This window comes from Lampris incognitus, chromosome 1 (assembly GCF_029633865.1).
Source record: "Lampris incognitus isolate fLamInc1 chromosome 1, fLamInc1.hap2, whole genome shotgun sequence".
Taxonomy (NCBI): Eukaryota; Metazoa; Chordata; class Actinopteri; order Lampriformes; family Lampridae; genus Lampris; species Lampris incognitus.
In genome coordinates, this window is record NC_079211.1 from 19,484,390 (window position 1) to 19,505,998 (window position 21,609).

A 21,609-nucleotide genomic window follows, 5' to 3' on the forward strand; every position below is an offset into this window, starting at 1 on the left:
ATTACTGAATTAATCTAGAAACGTAAACTAATTGTAATTGCAGCCGTTCTATGTGCTTTTATTTGAAATACTTGCCTTTATTTTGACATTCTCAAAACCGGAATTAGTGCTCGTTAATCCCGTAAATTTAACACAAGGACTGAGAAGCGCCAGTAGTAGTACTGTAACCTTGCTAGTTCATTTTTTTATCACTATATGCTTTGTAGTTTTTCACTACAGTTACATATGAAAGAGTGCATGTAAGATTTAAGAAAAGTTTATGTTCTAGCATCGTAATTGGATTGAGAAGATTGCCTGGGAGGAATATCCAAGATAACTCTGCTGTTGGTTGAGAAGCAGGCTAAAGTGGTTAGTATTAGCTTATGTTTTCTTTATCTGCATTAGCTGCAGTGCTAAGCAGTGCTAGTTTCCTAATGATTGTACAAGCTGGTGTTGTTTTTTCTTTGTCTGTCTGCACTTTTAGTTCTACGGTGTAAATAAAACATCAGTAAAAAAAACTGGAATCTCGCATCCAATGAATGGGTGGCATAGTAGAACACTTCACTGCATCGGTGAAGGCTCCAAGATGAAGACGGACTAGCTGCAGGCCACATGAATGTCGAACAGGCCGCGTGCGGTAAAAGGAGGTGCCACATTTGGAACTGTTTCGTGTGAATCCAAGGTGCAAGTGGACAAGGCTATACAAGCAAGCATGTTGAAGAGGGTGTCTTGACAGTAGCACAAGTACTTGTTGACTGCCATTAAGTTTCTATCACGCAGACATTTCATCTGTGTTCTTCCTTAAAGCAACAGTGGACATTTTTTCCTGCAATTAGTTATATCCAGTAAGAATCAAAGAGACTGAGTAGATAAGTAAATTCATTGTTCTCCAAGTTGATTAAAGTCTAAGATATTTTAAGTTTAACATCAAAGTATTGTATACAATTTCATACAAGTGAGTTTTTCATATTTAGACTGTGCCAAGATTATTTACACTTTATTATTTGCCATTTTATTACTCATTGATTCTAAGTGTGTTATTATGACACTGTAGTGTTTGATGTGCATTTATGCAAAGGTTAGGCTAAAGTAATCCAAAGGATTTATATTTACATTTAATTTCATTTTCAACATAACATTTAATTTCATATTTGCACATATTTATAGAACAGAATACATTTCATTCAAATTTCATCCCATTTAACACCATAAACATTTAACATGTCACACACAAAAGAAAGTACTGTTCTGCCAACTGAAGAGGTCACCCATGGAGACCTTCAAGAAGATGCTGACGCAGAGCAGACTCCCCTATCACAACAAGCTGATGCCTGTGAGCAAGCTGAAGTGACAGTACAAGACACACAATCTCAGGTTGGTGCAGATGACACACAACAGCCTCCTGACATCAGAAGCGTACGCACATGAAAGCTCACTGAAAAAGGAAAAGCTCTGTTAGATGACGAATTGAACGATCTAAACGGGAATTTTGTAAAGATGTACAGATGATGGAAGTATCACATCAATGGCTTGAAACAGTCCATCAAGAATAATGATGCTGCCGATCCGATTGATGAGGTTGTAAATGCAATCAACACCATCCAAGTTGACAATGACAATACTTACCTCGAAATAAGAGCCATCTCAAGTCCTGAACCTGACATTCGGAGAATGAATGACACATGCCAGGCATTCACTATGATTGTAAATAAAAAGGCTCAACATTTCTACAGTGGTAATAATTCAGAAGACATAACCTGGCCTGATGCTAAGTCAGTATTTGACAACAGTGTCCAGTGTCTCCTCAGCTCAAACCAGTAAGTCAAAACCCTCTTCCAAAGCATCCAGACACTCTTCCATCCTGCCACTGAGTGCAAAACAAGCAGCAGCTGAAGTTGCGGCTACACAAGAGGTGATACAGATAATGAATGCACAATATCAACAAGTGGAAGAAATACAAAGACATGAGGTAGAAGATCAAATCTTAAAGGCTGAAAGAGAAGTTGAAGAAAGGGAAATTGAAGCAGAAAGCACTAAAAAAAGAGCTCAGTTCATAGCAGAATGGGCTGACAGAAAAATGAAGCTGAAAGGGAAAAGGAAAGAAGTGGAAGGGCTGGAGGAACTAAAAAGGCCCAATGTAGCACAAGCAAGACTGCAAGTTTATTCAGAATCTCTCCACCCACGACTCACGCTTAACCCTTTAAGTGACCCAGTCTTTCCCTCTCAACAAGCACCGGTCTCCCAAGCTCTTCCTGCTCAACAAGCCAAGCCAACTCAAGTCCATCACCCACATCAGGTTACAGTCACCAAAACCTCTCTCCCATATCCCTCTATGTACATCTCATATTCTGTCCCACAACCAGCCACATTCACTCAAGTTCCTGCGAATCAAGCCACCACTCTGACAACACCTCTGCTCATGCGACAAGTCCCATTCACCCACGTTCCTACCACTCAAGCAGTCTCCTTTACTACCTCTCATGAAGCGTCCAATGACCTTGTGAAAACACTTGCTGAAGCAATTAAAGCTAATCGAGTTCCAAACCCAGAACCTGAGGTCTTCAAAGGAGATCCTCTCAAGTATAATAATTGGAAGCTTTCTTTCTGTACTCTGATTGATCGCAAGAACTTGCCATCTCAAGAAAAGCTCTTCTTTCTACGCAAGTATGTTGGTGGCACAGCCAAGAGAGCTATTGAAGGACATTTCCTTGTAGGAACAGAAACAGCTTATCGTGCTGCCTGGGACATACTTGAGGACAGATTTGGTAATCCATTCATAGTTGCCAAGTCATAACGCAATGATACATACATGGCATAAAATTTGACCCAAAGACAGCGAAAATCTTCGTGAGTTTGTAGATTTTCTGAGCAGTGTTGAATCAGCCATGCCATATGTTCAAGGTCTACAAACTCTCAACGACTGTGTGGGAAACCAAAAGATTGCTGTCAAACTACCGGATTGGTTGAGCTCACGTTGGAATAGAGCAGTCACGATGTATCAAGATGAACATAAAATGTTCCCTGACTTCAGATACTTTGTAAGATTTCGCAACATAGAGGCTCAGATTGCATGCAACCCCATCACATCATTACAAGTAATAAAGCCAACTGACCAAAAAAGATCAAAGCCAACAGAACGAGAACAGTCTAAGTATCAACGAAATCACAACTTCAGTGCTACGACTTTCACCACGAGTACAAGTGAGAAGACAAGCATCACATGCATTTTCCATAAGAAGAAAGGCCATACTCTCCATAGATGTCACAAGATCATGGAAAACCCAAATGAAGAAAGGGTTAAGTTTGTACAACTGGAGAAGTTATGTTTTGGCTGCCTTAAGATCGGCCATAACTCCAAAGCTTGTACATCCAGGAGTGTGTGTGACTCATGTGGAAAACGCCACCCGACATGCTTACATCAAGATCATGGGAAGAAAGACCAAGAACAAGGAGTAAGAACCAAACAAGAAAGGTCAAATGAAAATAAAAGGAGACAAAGACCAAGAATCTAACTCAATAGAAACACAGCAAGCTACCTCCAACTGAGTTGTTCAAGAGAGGAGTAGCACTCATACCTCATCAATTGTTCCAGTCTATGTCTCTATGATAACAACCAGACAAGGAAGTTCTAGTGTATGCTCTGCTTGACAGTCAGAGCAACACAACCTTCATCTTGAAGGATGGAGCTGCGCCAAGAAAGAGCCAGTAAAACTGAAAGTGTCCACGATAACATCAAAAACAAAGGTGGTGAACAGACAAAAGGTGCAAGGACTACAGGTAAGAGGGATCAGCTCTGACACTAAAATCAAACTCCCAACAATTTACACCAGGGATTATATACCAGTAAATAGATCCCATATACCCACAAGCACAACCGCAAAGTCCTGGCCTCACTAAGAACATCTGGCAGATGAAATGTCTCCTGAGCTCGACTGCAAAGTAGGGTTGTTAATCGGCTATAACTGTCCCCAAGCCTTACTTCCCAGAGATGTCATCATTGGCAATGAAGACCAGCCATACACACAAAGGTCTGTGTTGGGTTGGAGCATTATCGGCTACAGCAGCGCTGATGTTGACCATTAGCATGAAGATGAAATCGGTGTGAGCTACCGTATCATCATAAAGAAAGTTCTACCAGCTACCAAGCCTCCTTCTGAGCTCAAGTCTGAGATCCAGTTTGTTTGTAGAACCCAAGTTAAGGAAATGATCACTCCAGCAGATATACTCAAGGTCTGAGTCAGATTTCATTGAGAAACCCAGTGAAGAAGTTCCAGTATCACAAGAAGATATGAAGTTCCTGGCAAAGCTGAAAGAAGGCATCAAGCAAAAGCCAAATGGACACTACGAAATGCCATTGCCTTTCAAGGAGGAGAGGTCTCTGTCAGACCGCCTTCAGAAGTTTTCAGATTGGAGGAGAGCCGTAATGGCCATAGTAAGACTTAAGCATCTTGCAAAGGAAGTGAAAGGTCTGAAAACAAGATCCAATGAAGACACAACGCTTGAGGAAAGAAAGGACGCTGAACAATTCATAATCCATGTAGTTCAATAAGAAGCATTCAGTGACGAAATCAAGTCTCTAAAACAAAAGAAAGGGGTACAAAAGAACAAGTCAACCAAGCTGCACAAGTTAAACCATTCATGAATAGCCATGATATCCTGAGGGTGGGAGGAAGATTGACACCAGCAGCACTCCATCCCCATGTCAAACACCCAGCTATCCTCCCAAAAAGGCATCATCTGTCTCGACTGCTAATAAAGCACTACCATGAGAAGGTTAAACATCAGGGTCGTGGAATGACCATCAATGAAATACACTCCAATGGGATTTGGATCATGGGATGTAGTAGTGAAGTGTCATCCCTCATCTTCAAATGCATTAAATGCAGGAAATTCAGAAAGTGTAATCAAGAACAAAAAATAGCCGACCTTCCACCTGAATGGGTGGAAGCTAAAAAGTCTATACCGCTGCATTTACATACAGTGGAATAGACTGTTTCGGACCGTTTTATGTTAAAGATGGAAGGAAAGAACTGAAGAGATATGGGCTCCTATTCACCTGCATGTGTTCACGAGCCACCCACATTGAGGTATTGGATGACCTTTCCACTGATGCCTTCCTTAATGTGTTGCGCTGCTTTATTGCTATAAGAGGTAATGTAAGTCAACTACAACGTGACCAAGGCACAAACTTTGTGGGTGCACACAACGAATTCCAGGAATTGATGAAAGGGATAGAGCAAGAATGTGTGAAAGAACTAGGATGCAGCTTCATCATGAACCCACCTGCTTCCAGTCACATGGGCGGTGTCTGGGAGAGACAGATACGTACCGTGAGAAGTGTCCTCACATCCATCCTAGACCAGTCTGCTGGAAGATTAGACAGCTCTTCATTAAGAACCTTCCTATACGAAGTGATGGCTATCGTGAATAGTCGACCATTGACCACAGAACACCTCATTGATCTATCGGGACCAGAACCCCTAACTCCAAACCATATATTGACAATGAAGTCGCCAATCATCGCACCACCACCTGGAGAGTTTGTAAGAGAAGATCTCTATGTTCGGAAGAGATGGAAGATAGTTCAATTCTTGTCCAATGAATTTTGGACCAGGTGGAGGAAGCGGTATTTGCTAAACCTGCAACAAAGAAGCAAATGGAACAAGGACAGGAGAAATGCTAAAGTGAATGACATTGTCCTGTCGCAAGATGATGCCACGCCAAGAAATCAGTGGAAGTTGGCAAAGGTCGTCGAGGTCTTCCAAGGAGCTGACAGAAACGTCAGAAAACTCAAACTGTTACTTAGTGACACAACACTAGACAGCAAAGGCACTTGCACAACTAAGCCAGTGTACTTAGAAAGGTCCATACACAAAAAAGTACTATTGCTTGAGGTTGAGTAAAGGATTAACTCTTCAATAAGAGTGTTTTGGTTTTCAAAGTATATTTGTTTATTTACATCAATGTCTTATAAGGTCCTGTTAACAATGTCAAGTTTCATTGAGAATCACACATTGTGTGATGGTGGGAGTGTAATTGCAGCCGTTCTATGTGCTTTTATTTGAAATACTTGCCTTTATTTTGACATTCTCAAAACCGGGAGTAGTGCCCTTTAATTCTGTAAACTTAACACAAGGACTGAGAAGCGCCTGTAGTAGTACTGTAACCTTGCTAGTTCGTTTTTTTGGTTTTTTTTTGTCACTCTGTGCCTTGTAGTTTTTCACTACAATTACATATGAAAGAGTGCATGTAAGATTGAATAAAAGTTTATATTCAAGCATTGTATTTGGATTGAGAAGATTGCCTGGGAGGAATATCCAAGATAACTCTGCTGTTGGTTGAGAAGCAGGCTAAAGTGGTTAGTATTAACTTGTGTTTTCTTTATCTGTATTAGCTGCAGTGCTAAGCAGTGCTAGTTTCCTAATGATTGTACAAGCTGATGTTGTTTTTTCTTTGTCTGTCTGCACTTTTAGTTCTACGGTGTAAATAAAACATCAGTAAAAAGAACTGGAGTCTCACATTCAATCAATGGGCGGCATACTAATACTTGCAGATCCCAGCAGTCCCTTATCTTCACCTGAGCTGAATGCAATGTTATTTTTACCAATGCAACAAACTGTGTTGTCTTAATAGGCTTGTATTGATGACATCTCCCCGCCTGCTGCTCAGTGACTGCCGGGATAGGCTCCAACATCCCTGTGACCCTGAGCAGGATAAGCAGTTTGGATAATGGATGGATGGATATTCATTACAAATTTACTATCTATCAATCAATCAAGTTGCATTTTCTATAGCGGTTTTCTAGCTCACTCAAAGCACTTTACATTTCTGGTCAAATCTGAATTTCAGCCGTTTTCTGTACAACCACTACCTATTTCGTATGCATAAAATGATTAACTTATTCACACGTGTATTACAAAAAGATTTGACATAGGCCGTTTGAGACTATTGGCATTAAGCAGACCAGTGACAGATCTTAGTCGGTATGCAGATTGTTGACAGCAGTGGAATGGTCACCAGAAACTAAAAAGTTATTTTCCTGCACCTAACATTACCATTTCCATTATTACCACGTGGGAATGAATCAGAGCCTCTGAATAGCACACAGGCTTTGCACATTAACATGGCCGAAAGGGCCGGATACTTCTCATGCATTCTCGAACAGCATGTGTTAGTTTATTCATATCTCTAGTAAGATGTCACAGAACATTTTCATCTACCTTATACAGTATCTATGAAGTAAACAGTATTTATGAAGGGGAGAATGGATTGCAAAAACCAAGGCACATAAAATTAAAAAAAAATCAAAAATGACCAAAAGCACAACTTTTTCATTCGATGAAGGTCCCACTAATATGCATTTTACATGTGGAGTTTCACAAAACTACAATAGCTTCATTTAAAACAAGTAATCTATACTCTTATTTTCTGGAAAGTTAAAAAGTCTGAGGAATTCCTGACGCCAAAACATTACTGACGGCGAAGAAAACTAACCGAGATCAACTATGTATTCACCACAAAGGCCCCTAAATAGTAGCTGAAGGAGAAGAGAGTTTTTTTTACACACACACACGCACACGCACACGCACACGCACACGCACACACACACACACACACACACACACACACACACACACACACACACACAGAGTTAAGCTTCACTTGTGGGAGCTTAATGCTTTTAATGTCTGCGACACCGCTGAATCTAATTTTTATCAATCGCTCATTTAAAGTCTTCTTTCTCATTTATTTGCTGGATTAATGGGTTGTCTGTGAAGGACAAGAATAACCTAAATGGTATTGTTAAGGTCTGTTCCAAGATAATTGCAGTCCAGCAGAGAGACTTGTGCTCCCTCTGGGAGAAACGTGTGGTCCAGAAAGCAAAAGGAATTAGCAGCCAATCTGACCATGTTGTGTCCACTGAATTCACTCTGATGCCTGCAGGACACGGCTATGATGTCCCCCACGTGAGAACAGCCCGCTGCACTAAGTCCATCATTCCTCCTGCTATCAGGCTATTCATTATACGCTGATAGCAGTCATTTTAAACTACTGTTACAGTCTCTTAAACTCAGTTATTTATACAAAATATAACAAAATGTATTTTATTTATTTTATTTTGTATGTTTATCTGTTGCCTCTGACATATAACCACCATGCCTGTGAGTTTTTGAGTTGTGTGTATGGCCTGGGTAAGCTGCAAATGAATTGCCCTTTTTGGGATCAATAAAGTTGTCTGAACTGAACTGAACACATGCAGGCACACACACACACAGCAGGAACTTCAAAAAATTTTGAAGCTCCTGCTGTCGCAATGTTGACATTACGCTGGTTACTTTAGAATTTACAACATTGCACCATTTTTTTTGTAGAATGGCACGCCGGGATGGTACTGTGTAACTGCCAGGAAATGGAGAGTAGACAGTCAGGGAAACAAGGCTCACCAGTGCTCAGTTAATGCTTACCTACGTGTTGCTGGCTGGCAAATAAACCACTAGAGTAACAGTATCACCAGACATGTGTTGCCGGCACACCGAGGGAAACAGCTCTAACAAGATGCAGGCTGTCTCCTTCTCGAGCGGGGAGATCATAAATTACTGTAGCTTTGTTCCACATTTTGTTATGCTGCTGGTTTTTGGTGCCAAAATAAAAGACTCACATGCAAACCTGCGATGTTTGGGCTTGTCCCATGTACAAAACCTACTTGCAATACACTAGAGATATACCTGTAGACATACACTAGAAGTATACCTGTCTAGAGATAGAGAGTTATTGCGCAGCACAGTGGCTCAGTGGTTAGGTCCTTTCTGTGTGGAGTTTGCATTGTTCTCCCCGTGTCTGCGTGGGTTTTCTCCGGGTGCTCCGGTTTCCTCCCAACATCAAAAAGACATGCATGTTAGGGTTAATATTCCTGTCTGTGCCCCTGAGCAAGGCAATGGAAAGAAGAACTGAAGTTGGTCCCTGGGCGCTGCAGCTGCTCACTGCTCCTATACAATAGGATGGGTTAAATGCAGAAGACAAATTTCACTGTAAGCTGTACAATGAAAATTCAAGCGGCTGTCTTTCTTCTTTCTCTTTCTTATACTTAAGTGGTTTAATCTCCTGCTTACTGGAACAGGTGTACCCATATAATTGAATGAGAGTAGATTCTGATTCTGAATGGACATTTCATTCAAATCAACATAACAGGGTGGTCAGAACGGCGGCTATTTTTATTTGAACCACTGCCATTGCAAAGAACAGTGAACTTCCATATAAACTTCCGTATAAACCGACTGTGGCAACTCACAGACTTTTTTTAATGTAGTAGACTCACTGATGTGAGGTTTTGCAGTAACGACCAAACAAGCACTGGAGTAGTCTGAACATTTACGGCCCCACTGACGTGTGTTGTCACCATGACAACTAACAACAACCGGCATTTTCTTTTGAACTAGTTCAAATGACCACGTCACAGTTCATTGTCCATTCTACTCTCATTCAGTTTCTATCAGTGAACCCCTGGTGACTGACCTATTATCAATTTTTATTTTTTTATCTTCTGTGCAAGATTTCTTTTTTCTTCTGCTACTCCTTACACTTTGTTGGTTTGCAGCAAAGTGCTGTCAGACTTTCAACCTGTATAACATTATCAGCTGATGTCCTTCTAAGATTTTCCCACAAGATACCAAACACATCCAAAGCCTTCGTATTAGCGAAACAAACAAAATTGTGGATTTATTTAAAATGTGTGTTGTAAAAGTCCAAATGACCAGTTATGAATTATTGTTTGTTTTTTTTTAGATGTGACAATATTTTATCATCTGTATTATTAGCCAACTGGAGCATAAATACAAACACCATATAAGCCCTGTAAGCCCTTTCACTTGAGTCACAGAATACATGTAGTTTTAGGTTTTGGCTGCTTTGCGGCTGAACCTTTGTTTTGCACCACCATGGGATAGACAGCTGGTGCAGTTGAGGGAGTTTGGAACACCATTGCCGCCATTTTGTTGTCAGATGAGGTGGCAATTCCTCATCCCAACTGAGCCCTATCTCCCACATTTCTTGGAACAGGCATTTTATTCTGATGGTGAAATGAGTGAGGAATCCCAGAAGGTCGAAAATGAGAGCAGCTGACCGCAGAACACTTCTCTGTGTTTTTTCTCTCTTTCAGAATGGGTAGCAACCCCCTGAGGTCAAACAAAAAGTCATCTGTTGCTGGTCTCCACACTAAGCCCAGAACTTTTAGCACTGACCCATGTGTCTCTGGCTCTATACTGCAGTCCATCGAGCTCTCCTGCCATTTTTCCTTAAGCTCTGGAGAGTTTATCCAAAGGAGTTGAATCAAGTGCAACTGGACTTGGTATATATCCGTGAAGACGTTTCGCCTCTCATCCAAGAGGCTTCCTCAGTTCGTGCCTTTCTGACTAGACCAAGCTAGTCTGACTGGCTGGTGATGAGACTCAGAATTTTATGATAAATTCTCAGAATTTTATTCTCAGAATTTTATCATAAATTCATCCACTTGCAGAGGTCCATGCCCACAGTGGACATGATGGCCTTAGCTGTTGTTGTCACTGAGTGGGCCTCAGACACCTCCCTTGAGCTCGCAATAAAGTCATCAACATAAAGTGAGCTTCTGATGGTCTCTACCACTTGTGTGACTCATGTCGCCTTAAATGTTTTCTTATGGTGGTCGTGAGTAAGAATGGGTTTGAAGAAGCTCCAAACACCACGCTTGTCCTTCTCTTCAGTGGGCGGGCTTGTAAACCACAGAAATCTTATAGCATCCCGATCTCACTCTGCCAGTGATATCTGTAGAAATGCTTTCTTGATGTCTGCCATGTATGCAATTATATGCAGTCTGAACTTTATCAAAATGCTCATCAAATCTGGATTTAGGTTGGGTCCAGTTAGAAGACAATAATTGAGGGAGGGACTTCCATTTTCATGGGACGAAGCATCAAACACAACTCATAATTTGGTTGTCACTTTATCCTCTCTCAATACAGCATGATGAGGATGGTAATGTCTCACTGCACGATGTTTTGTCTCTGAGCACATCCTCAGCCATTCCTTGTTTTAAGTAGTCCTCCACTACATCATTGTATCTGCTGTAGAGCATAACATCCTCTCTGAGTTTCTTTTCCAAACCCTCCAACCTTTTCTTGCCGATGTGGAAGTTATCCTGGAGTGTGGGTTGGTCTTGGCGCCATGGCAGCTCTACTTGGTAACACCCATCCTTGTGGTTTTCTGACCTTGAGGTGGTTTCCTCAAACCGATGTAGAGCTTCTGCATCCTCGAGGCTCTCAGGCTTTTCACTTGTGATTCCCAGTGACTCAAGCTCCATAAATGCAGACAGCTGCTTATCAATCTGTGCATCCTCACTGAGCTGAATCTGCATACAAGTTGTCTCTGTCATGCTGGACACTGCTACTGGGCCCTGCACTGCCCATCCAAAGGTGCTCTCTGGCGCTACCAGGCTCTCTGTCAGTCTCTCTACATGGCTGGATACTACTTTCCAGTAGTAATCGGAGCCAATTAGCCCTGAAAGTTCAGGTTTGTCATCTCCACGGAAGTCTGCGAGTTGAAGACCTCTCTTCTTCATCTCTTTCTGTATATGCTCACCAGGCACCTTCATCATGGCTAAGCGCACCTGGTGAGTCCCAACTGCCTCTATTTCAATGCTCTGCTGTTTATCCCAGACATTCTCCAAGCTGAGCATCGCTACGTTGCGCTTCACCATTGTTGGAGCGGGGGAGCCAAATGTGTGGAGGTCGAATGTCTATTGCCTATTGACAAGCAGTTTCAGTGCCTTCACTATATTTTCATGCACAAAGCTTCACTGACTGCCTCCATCCAGCAAGAAATTGACTATTTTCCTACCAGCAGGAGCTACCACCCATGCCTTGGCATTTTACAGCAGCATAGTGTTCTCGCTGTATGGCTTCATCTTCTCTGCTTGGGGAATTACTGACAAAAGGACAGTGTCTGTTTTTTCAGCAACCATAGGTGGGTGTGCCTCCTTTCCTTCACAAATGGCTATGTGATGTCTGCCTCCACATGTTGCACATGACATGCCCTTTAATCAGCAGAACCTTGCAATATTTTTAGCTACTAAGCATATGAAGAACCTGCCTAGCTTCTTCAGCTTCTGCTTACGTGCTGCATCGTCATAGTCTGGACATTTCTCAGGTCTGTGTTCAGCACTATATACAGTTTTGTCTCTTCTGGTTAACTGTGTGTAGTGCAGCTGCTGATGTCATGCTTGGTTTCTGTAGTTTCATGTCACTGAAGAAATATGATTTGCTACTTTGCTTATCAGCAGGCTGGCTCTCCTTTTGATTATATGACCTCATCATTTGCAAAGCTCTTTCTCTACTCTGAACCTCCTTCTGCATCTGGCACCGTCCATACATCATCTTCTCCTCTTTGACGGCTATATTCAACATCCATGTCCTCTGGCATCATTTGTAGCAGTATTGGGCACAACATGCCTCAATATGTATCTGATACCACTCCTAATGCCTCCAGGCTCCTTATTTGAATTTCATACTCATCATATAGCTAGCTGCGTAAGTGCACTGGCCTCCGATGATTTCTTCTCAGGAGTGAGATTCAGTAGCTTTGACATGTGGACATTTACAATGAGAGCCTTTCTCCCAAATCTGCGTTGGGGTATATCAACTGCATCATCATAATTACTGTCTGTTAGTGTGACCTGCTACTGCCTTTGCAGCTGGCCCTGTCAGGTAAGTTTTCAGGTAGGTAAATTTCTCTCTCTTGCAAAGGGCATTATTGCTATGAATAGCAGTCTCATATTGGCTCCAAAATTCGTGCCACAAACTTACATCGCCATTATTATTTTTTTCGTCAATAATCAACTTAGGCAACCTCACTGATGGATTGCTGTGTTGAGATCCAGCAGAATTTGTACTGACATCACTGAGACGAGCAGGCGGATTGTTGTTATTACTCTTAGTCCATGGGCCAGACGATATTTTGGTACACTCAAGGTGGCAAAACTTACTTATAATTTTTGAAAGGATCCATGTCTGTAGATGATATTTTGGTATGATAACCATTCCTGAGTGGCAGCTGTATCACAGTTATCAGCTCATGAAGTTAACCACCCGCTAAACTAAATTGCATTTTAGACGCTGGTGCATATCCTGGTTTAGCCTCATGGTCAGGACATTTTTCAATGTTCTATAATATTGTCTTTGGTATCATTTTAAAGGGGACCTTCTTAGCTTTCATTCAAGCCCTGTTGTGGATATTTCTCACAAATATAGAGGTCACTTGAGCTCTTCAACCCGTCAATAACACACATCTTTCTGCAATGTTCGCCTAAACTATATACTTTCTTTTAGCCCTGTGGCATCTAGGAATATCAGGGACACAAAACACAAAAACTGGAATACTCACAGGACTGTAAAGATTCAGAAAATGTATAATATACCCATACTATTTCATTGTGTGAGGTGATTGTGAGCCTTAAATGAGAACTAGACCAAAGCCAGTTAGGTCACAAACTGGTCTCTATACATTTGTTTAAATACACAATCAAAATACATGATAAAAAGGAATACCATAGTGAGGTAATGAACTATTTTAATATTTTAAACAACATTGACATTTACATATACTTAGTCAATGATACATGTAATCCCATATCATTAGTGGGTATATGTAATGGTAATGGGTAGGGTAATGGGTATATGTGAATATGGTTACATTATTGTTATCAAGCTCTGGGTAACCAAGTCCAGAATCAACATCCTGTGCATCAATAGACTACTACCACAGTAATACCATCAGAATCATCACACTGTCATTCATCAAACTGCTCGTTTCTCTCATCATCTGACTCCCCAAGTTCAAAGTCCAGTTCTGGACCATCCTGCTGTTTTTGGTTACTGCAGGTCTGTAACCTGCACATGTCTGTGCATGGAAGTCCATTTGACAGGCACATGCAGCTTGGCATTTTGCATGAATGCACACACTTGCATGTTAGCATTTCCAAGACCACATCTGGTGCAGGTGGGGAGCGCATCCAGTAAATGGCCAGCTTGCCTTCGTCGTCTGTCCATCCATACTCAGTAGGGCTTGGCACCACAGGGTTAGCCTGCAGACAGCACTTCCATATTGCCATTCATTTATTTGGACCAGGCTCATCCCATCAATGATGGAAGTAGATGGGATTGGGATGTCTTCTGCAGGAGATACATTCTTTTCAAGCTCTCTGGCAAGTGCAGCCTTGTTTGTTTTTCGTAAGGACCCATCAGCATTTGCCAGTGCCCATGGTAGTGGGCCCAATGGGTAGGCAAGGACATCCTTCAGATTCACCTTCCTGCTTTCAGCCACCAGGATCATGTGACTGAAAAGGTTTCTATCTGCCTTCAGAACCACATCCTGTGCTTTCTTTCCATGAGCTTGTTTTGTGCTGACATTGGAGAATGTTTTCAGACTTTGCTTGGTCATCTTGTCGTGGAATTTCACAGGTGGTGGGTCTGCATCTAACCTTGTTTGCTGGAATGCTTGGTAGGCCTCTTCTCCTTTCTCAAGAGCTCTCAAGAGATCTATGGTCACATCAGGTGGAGCCATGTTGCCAGTGGAGAGGCTAACCAAATCAATCTCATCAGGGGACATAGGATTGAGCCAGTTATTCTCCATAAGGTCCATGAGAGACTGGATATCTGCTTCATCTCTCTTGATCCTTGGACTCTGTAGATCTGGATGAGACCATTTGCACCTGCCTTGACCTGTCAGGTCTCTCAGCTGTCTGAGGTACATGCTTCTATACTCAGCTGTGAGATAATATTTGGTCACAGCTCCTGGCTTCAAGCTGAATCCCCTTGTCCCTCCAGCTGTTTGGGTGTCTTTGTTCACCGTTTCTTCTATAGCTTGGTCAACAGGGATTCGGCCAAAGGGATTGGTAGAGCCCAGTTGGACTGAGAAGCCTCCTTCCATGAATTTTGTGTACACATCTGGGTGTGTGATGGGCAGCTCAGACATCTGGGCGTAGTAGTAGGGGAGGTAGCGTGCATAATTCATCCTGTCATAAGCAAAGCACCATGGGATCATTGCTCGAATGCTAGCCAAGTGTAGCATCCAGTCTCCCTCTCTGGATGCTCGGATGAGCCCCAACAAGATTTCAACCATGTCCAAATAGGACATCCAGAAGTTCGAGAGGCTGCCGTTTCCACCTCTAAGGAACTCACGGTAGACTTCAAATAGATCCATGATGCGTGTACAAGAGCTGTTCTCGAGGACCTCCTTCAAAGCATGTTGTGAGACTTCTTTCCCAAGGCTGTCAATGGTCTTCAGTGTCTCATTCAGGTGAACCATGTCATTCCTGTGAGTTTCTTCCAACCAGGACAGGAAACCATTCAAGGTCAGTCGCATGAGAGCCTCATACAGGAGCTTGTGTAGCCGCACTGCCCTGTTGTACTTGCGGCCATCCATAACACCAGCAATTGAGCCTTCTGCAATCATGCCAGACTCAATGCAGAGGTCTTTGAGTCCAGCATCTTGGAAACGCTTTCCTATTATTGCCAGCAGTGTGCAGATGGTGTGGAATACCCCAAGCCTAACGATGATATCATGGAACTTGTCATGGTGTTTCCATGTGATCTCGACAGCCTTCGCATACAGGGCTTGGTCAAAGACACAGACAATCTTCCTCAGGGCTAAGCACTGCATGATGCTCAGTGACTGGTTAAGCACCTCGTTGACAGTAGACATTTGTGTCGCTGGAGCATTGATGGTAGGCAGATAGCCTATATTGTCAGGGATGACCGTCATCTCTCCTCGAGTCAGGATGTTGAAGCCTGTCCAGCTGCTGACTGACTGTTCTTCTTGTTGTGACATGTGTGCTAGGACCCAAAGTAGGTTTTTCTCTCTGGCAAGCTTAGTATTGGCTGCAGTATCGGCATCTGACTTTTTGCTTTGTGGTGGCCCTACCCGTTGTCCAGCATTGTAAGTTGGTAACATTGGTGGGGGTCCATCAATGCTTCTCTTCTTTGTTTTGGGAACAGTGGGCATGGGTTGGACAGGAAGTGGGTTGACTGGCTTTGCTTGCACAGCAATCCCATTGACTCTGTGAGATGTTCCCTCACCACTGACAGTTTCTTCAAGACGGTCGATATTGTCCCAGACTAAAGTTGTGAATATGCCAGGATGGATGTTAGCTGGAAGGGCAATGCCACTCCCTGATGATGAGAGTTTCTGGAGACACAGGGCAGTGTTGATCTCTTCCATCTGTGAATAGGACACACTGTGACCAAGTCGGTTGAGGATGTTTATCAACTCTACATTTCCTGTCAACGATTTGACACTGAATGGCAGAACAATGTGCTTGGAAGGCTTGGTATTTCCACATGTCACTGCATATACTATGTCATGGCCAAATGACTGCAGAAGGCACTGCACTCTCTGGGATGTATGATCAGGATCATTTGAGCCTGTGAGTAGAGAGTACAGGAAGATAATGAGCGACTCTGGAATGGTAGGACATTCTGCTTCTGGTTTGACTTCAGGCGGCCAGGTTTGAGGAACATCTTGACTTTTAATGTCTGCTCTCAATTTGATGGCTGCTTTGGCTATAACATCTTGTGCACTGACACTTTTCAGGGTCTGCAGCTCCCTTTTGAGAGACTGATTTTCTTTGGCAAGTTCCCTCATGGACAAGTTATCGGGATAGAGGAGGAATTTTCCTTTCTCATCAGGGAATATCTGCAAGGCTCCAGCAAACTCACTCTCCAGGTTTCGCCTTATGTGCTTCTTGGTTGATTCCTTGACTTGGGCAATGCCTTGGGAGTTCATTGAAGCTACCAGTCTAGAAGAGAGATCAGTCATTGTCATCACTTGAGGATTGCCAAAAAGCTCCATCCTGATGAAGAGGAACAGCTCATTGTATGCCTTATTCACAGCAGCTTCATACTGGGCTGCAGCATCATCATCTTCATTGCTGGCAACCTCTCCTTTGGAAACCTCTTCTTTGGTGTAAATTCTATAGCATGACCTGTGGTAGTGCCCTTCAGCTGCTACAAGGTCTCTACTCACAATGGCAAGGATTCTGCTGTCCCTTTTCTTTGTGGCTGCACTCCTGATCTTTGCATCAGCTCGCAGTTCTCGACACTGCACCAGTACTTCTCTCGTATTCTGTCTCTTGGAATATTTGCTGTTTTTCTGACAAAATATGCACTCTGCATCATAAGTCCTAGATGTACTTGGAGCATGTCGAGCTACTCTCTTAGATTGTTTCTCTTCAGCAGAGACACAACTTTTCTTTTCTTTTGCAAGGAGGCCATCAAGAATTTGCTTCCTAGTGATGATACTGCGACACTTTCTGTGGTAGTAGATTGCTGGAATCTGTCCCTCAGGAATGTCTTTTGCCAGTTTCAAAATTGGTGCATGATTTCGTATCTGAGCTGCCCTGAGCAGAGTTCTCCATGAGTCGACACTTTGTAGTGAAACCAGCTTATCTGTATCATCAGAACAGTGGATAATGCACTCCACCCGTGGGCGCTTTGGTATTGGGTAAAAACTTGCTTGTTCACCAGTGGCCATATTCAGTCAGTTTTCACCTGCCACATACAAACAAATACATGTAACTTAGGTGTATGAACACTACTAAAACAAAGTTTACTTTGCTTCACCAGCGTCATATTACCATTATTTATCTTACATAGCCACAAATAGATACATTACCTAGTTGCTATGCAACAGCTGTATTTTGTCCACATGTGGCCGCTAAAATCAACACAAGATGAAAGTTCCTCGTAGCCACTTTAACTAATCATATTAACATATACATTAAAAGAACATGCTAACATTATGGGAAATTAGCTTACAATCTTCTCCAGAGTGAGACAAGAAGATAGATACCAGTTTCCTCTATATGTGTTTAGTAGAAAGCTATCTGGCTGCACGTTAGCCTAGCTTAGCACAATGAATGGAAGTACACAGTACTGGTTATCCTTGGTTGTTGGCCAACTAAGAACTGTCCCAGAGTTTAAGCTAGGCTAATCAGTACCAGGGGTGTTGAAATGCTATATTTGTAAAAATCTGGGCAAATACACAATCGTGAGAGGCACAGAAACAGGTTTCCTGAAAGAAAAATGAAATAGCTGCTCATTTGGAAAGGTTATCATGTATTATTTTACTTCTGTTAGTGTACCAAATAAAATGGCACCAGTGAAGTTGTGTCACCTTGGGTGATATCGATATCTGGTCTGACCCATGGACTAACTGGCTTTGGTCTAGTTAGTTTCTTAGTAATAATGCCCTTCTAATTTAAGGTTCACAATCACCTCACACAATGAAATAGTATGGGTATATTATACATTTCCTGAATCTTTACAGTTCTGTGAGTATTCCAGTTTTTGTGTTTTGTGTCCCTGATATTCCTAGATGCCACAGGGCTAAAAGAAAGTATATAGTTTAGGCGAACATTGCAGAAAGATGTGTGTTATTGACGGGTTGAAGAGCTCAAGTGACCTCTATATTTGTGAGAAATATCCACAACAGGGCTTGAATGAAAGCTAAGAAGGTTCCCTTTAAAATGATACCAAAGACAATATTATAGAACATTGAAAAATGTCCTGACCATGAGGCTAAACCAGGATATGCACCAGCGTCTAAAATGCAATTTACTTTAGGGGGTGGTTAACTTCATGAGCTGATAACTGTGATACAGCTGCCACTCAGGAATGGTTATCATACCAAAATATCATCTACAGACATGGATCCTTTCAAAAATTATAGGTAAGTTTTGCCACCTTGAGTGTACCGAAATAGGAAATTTTGGGCTCTGGCCCATGGACTATCTGTCTCATGTGCCCTTAACACTCGGTGAGCTCGCGTTTTCATCACGATAATACGGTCTCTGTAATTCTCCGCTAGATCGAGCTCCACCTCCACAGCGGTCCATTCCTCCATTTCTCGGTCCAGTTCACACAAGCTGTCCTCCTTTGCAGACAACACAGCCAGCATCTCCCGCAGACGGCTAACATCCGGATCTTCCTTTAATAATTCAACATCAGTCTGATTCCGTAGTCTCGTGGTGGAACTCCGTATCGTCCGATGTTTTCGTACGTTGTTCGCCGGCGTCCAGTCCCGCTCCGATGTCTATCTTCACCATTAGCCATATCCATTATCAGGGTTTCGGTACCAAAAAATGTAGTAGGTCAGTCAAACTACCTTCAAAAATGACGAGAAGTGACTCTGGACTTAATGTCAGACAAGGTCCTTTCGTGAATAAACAGGGGTTATACACTTTAGCACGTCACAGCGAGGAGTAAGCAACTTGGCTGCTAATAACAAGCTAACCAAACTTACTCAACGTCTCCAAAACGTAGCTTCCCATAATCCCATTCTTCTTACTTCCGATCTCGGAGCATCATGGGAAATGCAGCTTTTAACTACAACTGAACGTATACTACTACTACTACTACTACTACTACTACTACTACTACTACTACTACTACTACTACTTTCGGCTGCTCCCGTTAGGGCTCGCCACAGCGGATCATCCGTTTCCATCTCTTCCTGTCTTCTGCGTCTTCCTCTGTCACACCAGCCACCTGCATGTCCTCCCTCACCACATCCATAAACCTCCTCTTTGGCCTTCCTCTTCTCCTCTTCCCTGGCAGCTCCATATTCAGCATCCTTCTCCCAATATACCCAGCATCTCTCCTCCACACATGTCCAAGTCATCTCAATCTTGCCTCTTTTGCTTTGTCTCCAAACCGTCCACTTTGAGCTGTCCCTCTAATATAATCATTCCTAATCCTGTCCTTCTTCATCACTCCCAATGAAAATCAACAACTGAACATATACTGCAATGTCTAAACTACCCTCTGTACTTACTTTACAAATAAAATATTCAAATGAAATATACAGTCATATAAACTCAGTATTTGACGTATAAACTGGAATTAGCTGGACTATTATGTTATCAACAGCTCTTATCAAATACACATCAGCCTCATTAAAATAAAGTCATAACAGCGATGTTTACTTTTAGAATGTTGATTGAGCAGTATAGAGAAGGCCAGAAGGAGTTACATAGTGTCTTTGTGGATTTAGAGAAAGCATATTATATGACAGGGTGCCGAGAGAGGAGGTGTGGTATTGTATGAAGAAGTCGGGAGTTGCAGAGAAGTATGTAGGACTGGTGCCGGATATGTATGAGGGCAGTGTGACAGTGGTGAGGTGTGCGGTTGGAATCAATCAATCAATCAATCAATCAAGTTTCACTTTATACAGCGCTTTTCTACAACAGCCACTCAAAGCGCTTTATAATTAATAAACACACACACACACACACACACACACATAGACCAATGGCATGTCAATTATGCAAGGTAACAACTGCTCAAGTATTAAAGGTACAATTCAGTTTTTCTTTTTTCCTCTAAGAGTCCTCTAGTTCAGCTTCTATCAGCCCATCTTTTGCTCCGTCAAACTTTGACGGATTGGTTCAAGTTGGAGGTGGGATTAAATCAAGGATCGGCTCTGAGCCCTTTCTTGTTTGCAATGCTGATGACCAGGTTGACGGACGAGAGCTCCGTGGACTATGATGTTTGTAATGTGGCGACTCACGAGAGTAGGTTGCAGGTTGAGGAGAGCCTGGAGAGGTGGAGGTATGCACTGGAGAGAAGAGGAATGAAAGTCACTAGGAGCAAGACGGAATACATATGCTTGAATGAGAGAGAGGACAGTGGAATGGTGAGGATGCAAGGAGTGGAGGTGATGAAGGCATATGAGTTTAAATACTTGGGGTCAACTGTAACAAAATAACGGGGAGTGCAGAAGAGAGGTGAAGAAGAGAGTGCAGGCAGGGTGGAGTGGGTGGAGAAGAGTGTCGGGAGTGATTTGCGACAGCAGGGTACCAGCAAGAGTTAAAGGGAAGGTTTACAAGATGGTTGTGAGACCAGCTATGTTATATGGTTTGGAGACAGTGGCCCTGATGAAAAGACAGGAGGCGGAGCTGGAGGTGGCAGAGATGAAGATGCTAAAATTTTCATTGGGAGTGATGAAGAAGGACAGGATTAGGAACGAGTATATCAGAGGGACCGCTCAGGTTGGACAGTTTGGAGACAAAGCAAGAGAGGCAAGATTGAGATGGTTTGGACACATGTGTGGAGGAGATATGCTGGGTGTATTGGGAGAAGGATGCTGAATATGGAGCTGCCAGGGAAGAGGGAAAGAGGAAGGTCAAAGAGGAGGTTTATGGGTTTATGGATTTGATGAGGGAAGACATGCAGGTGGCTGGTGTGACAGAGGAAGATGCAGAGGACAGAAAGAGATGGAAACGGATGATCCGCTGTGGCGACCCCTAACGGGAGCAGCCGAAAGTAGTAGTAGTAGTAGTAGTAGTAGTAGTGGTAGTGGTAGGGGCCGGGGGAAGAGCGAGCAGAATTGTGTGTGTGTGTGTGTGTGTGTGTGTGTGTGTGTGTGTGTGTGTGTGTGTGTGTGTGTGTGTGTGTGTGTGTCATTATTGCTAATTTGTTTGTATGAAAAGTGCTATACAAATAAAGTGATTGATTGATTGATTGATCGGTTGATTGATTGAGTGAGTGATTGATTAGGTAACCTTTAGCCGACAACATAGGACACACAACATATCGCCTTACATGA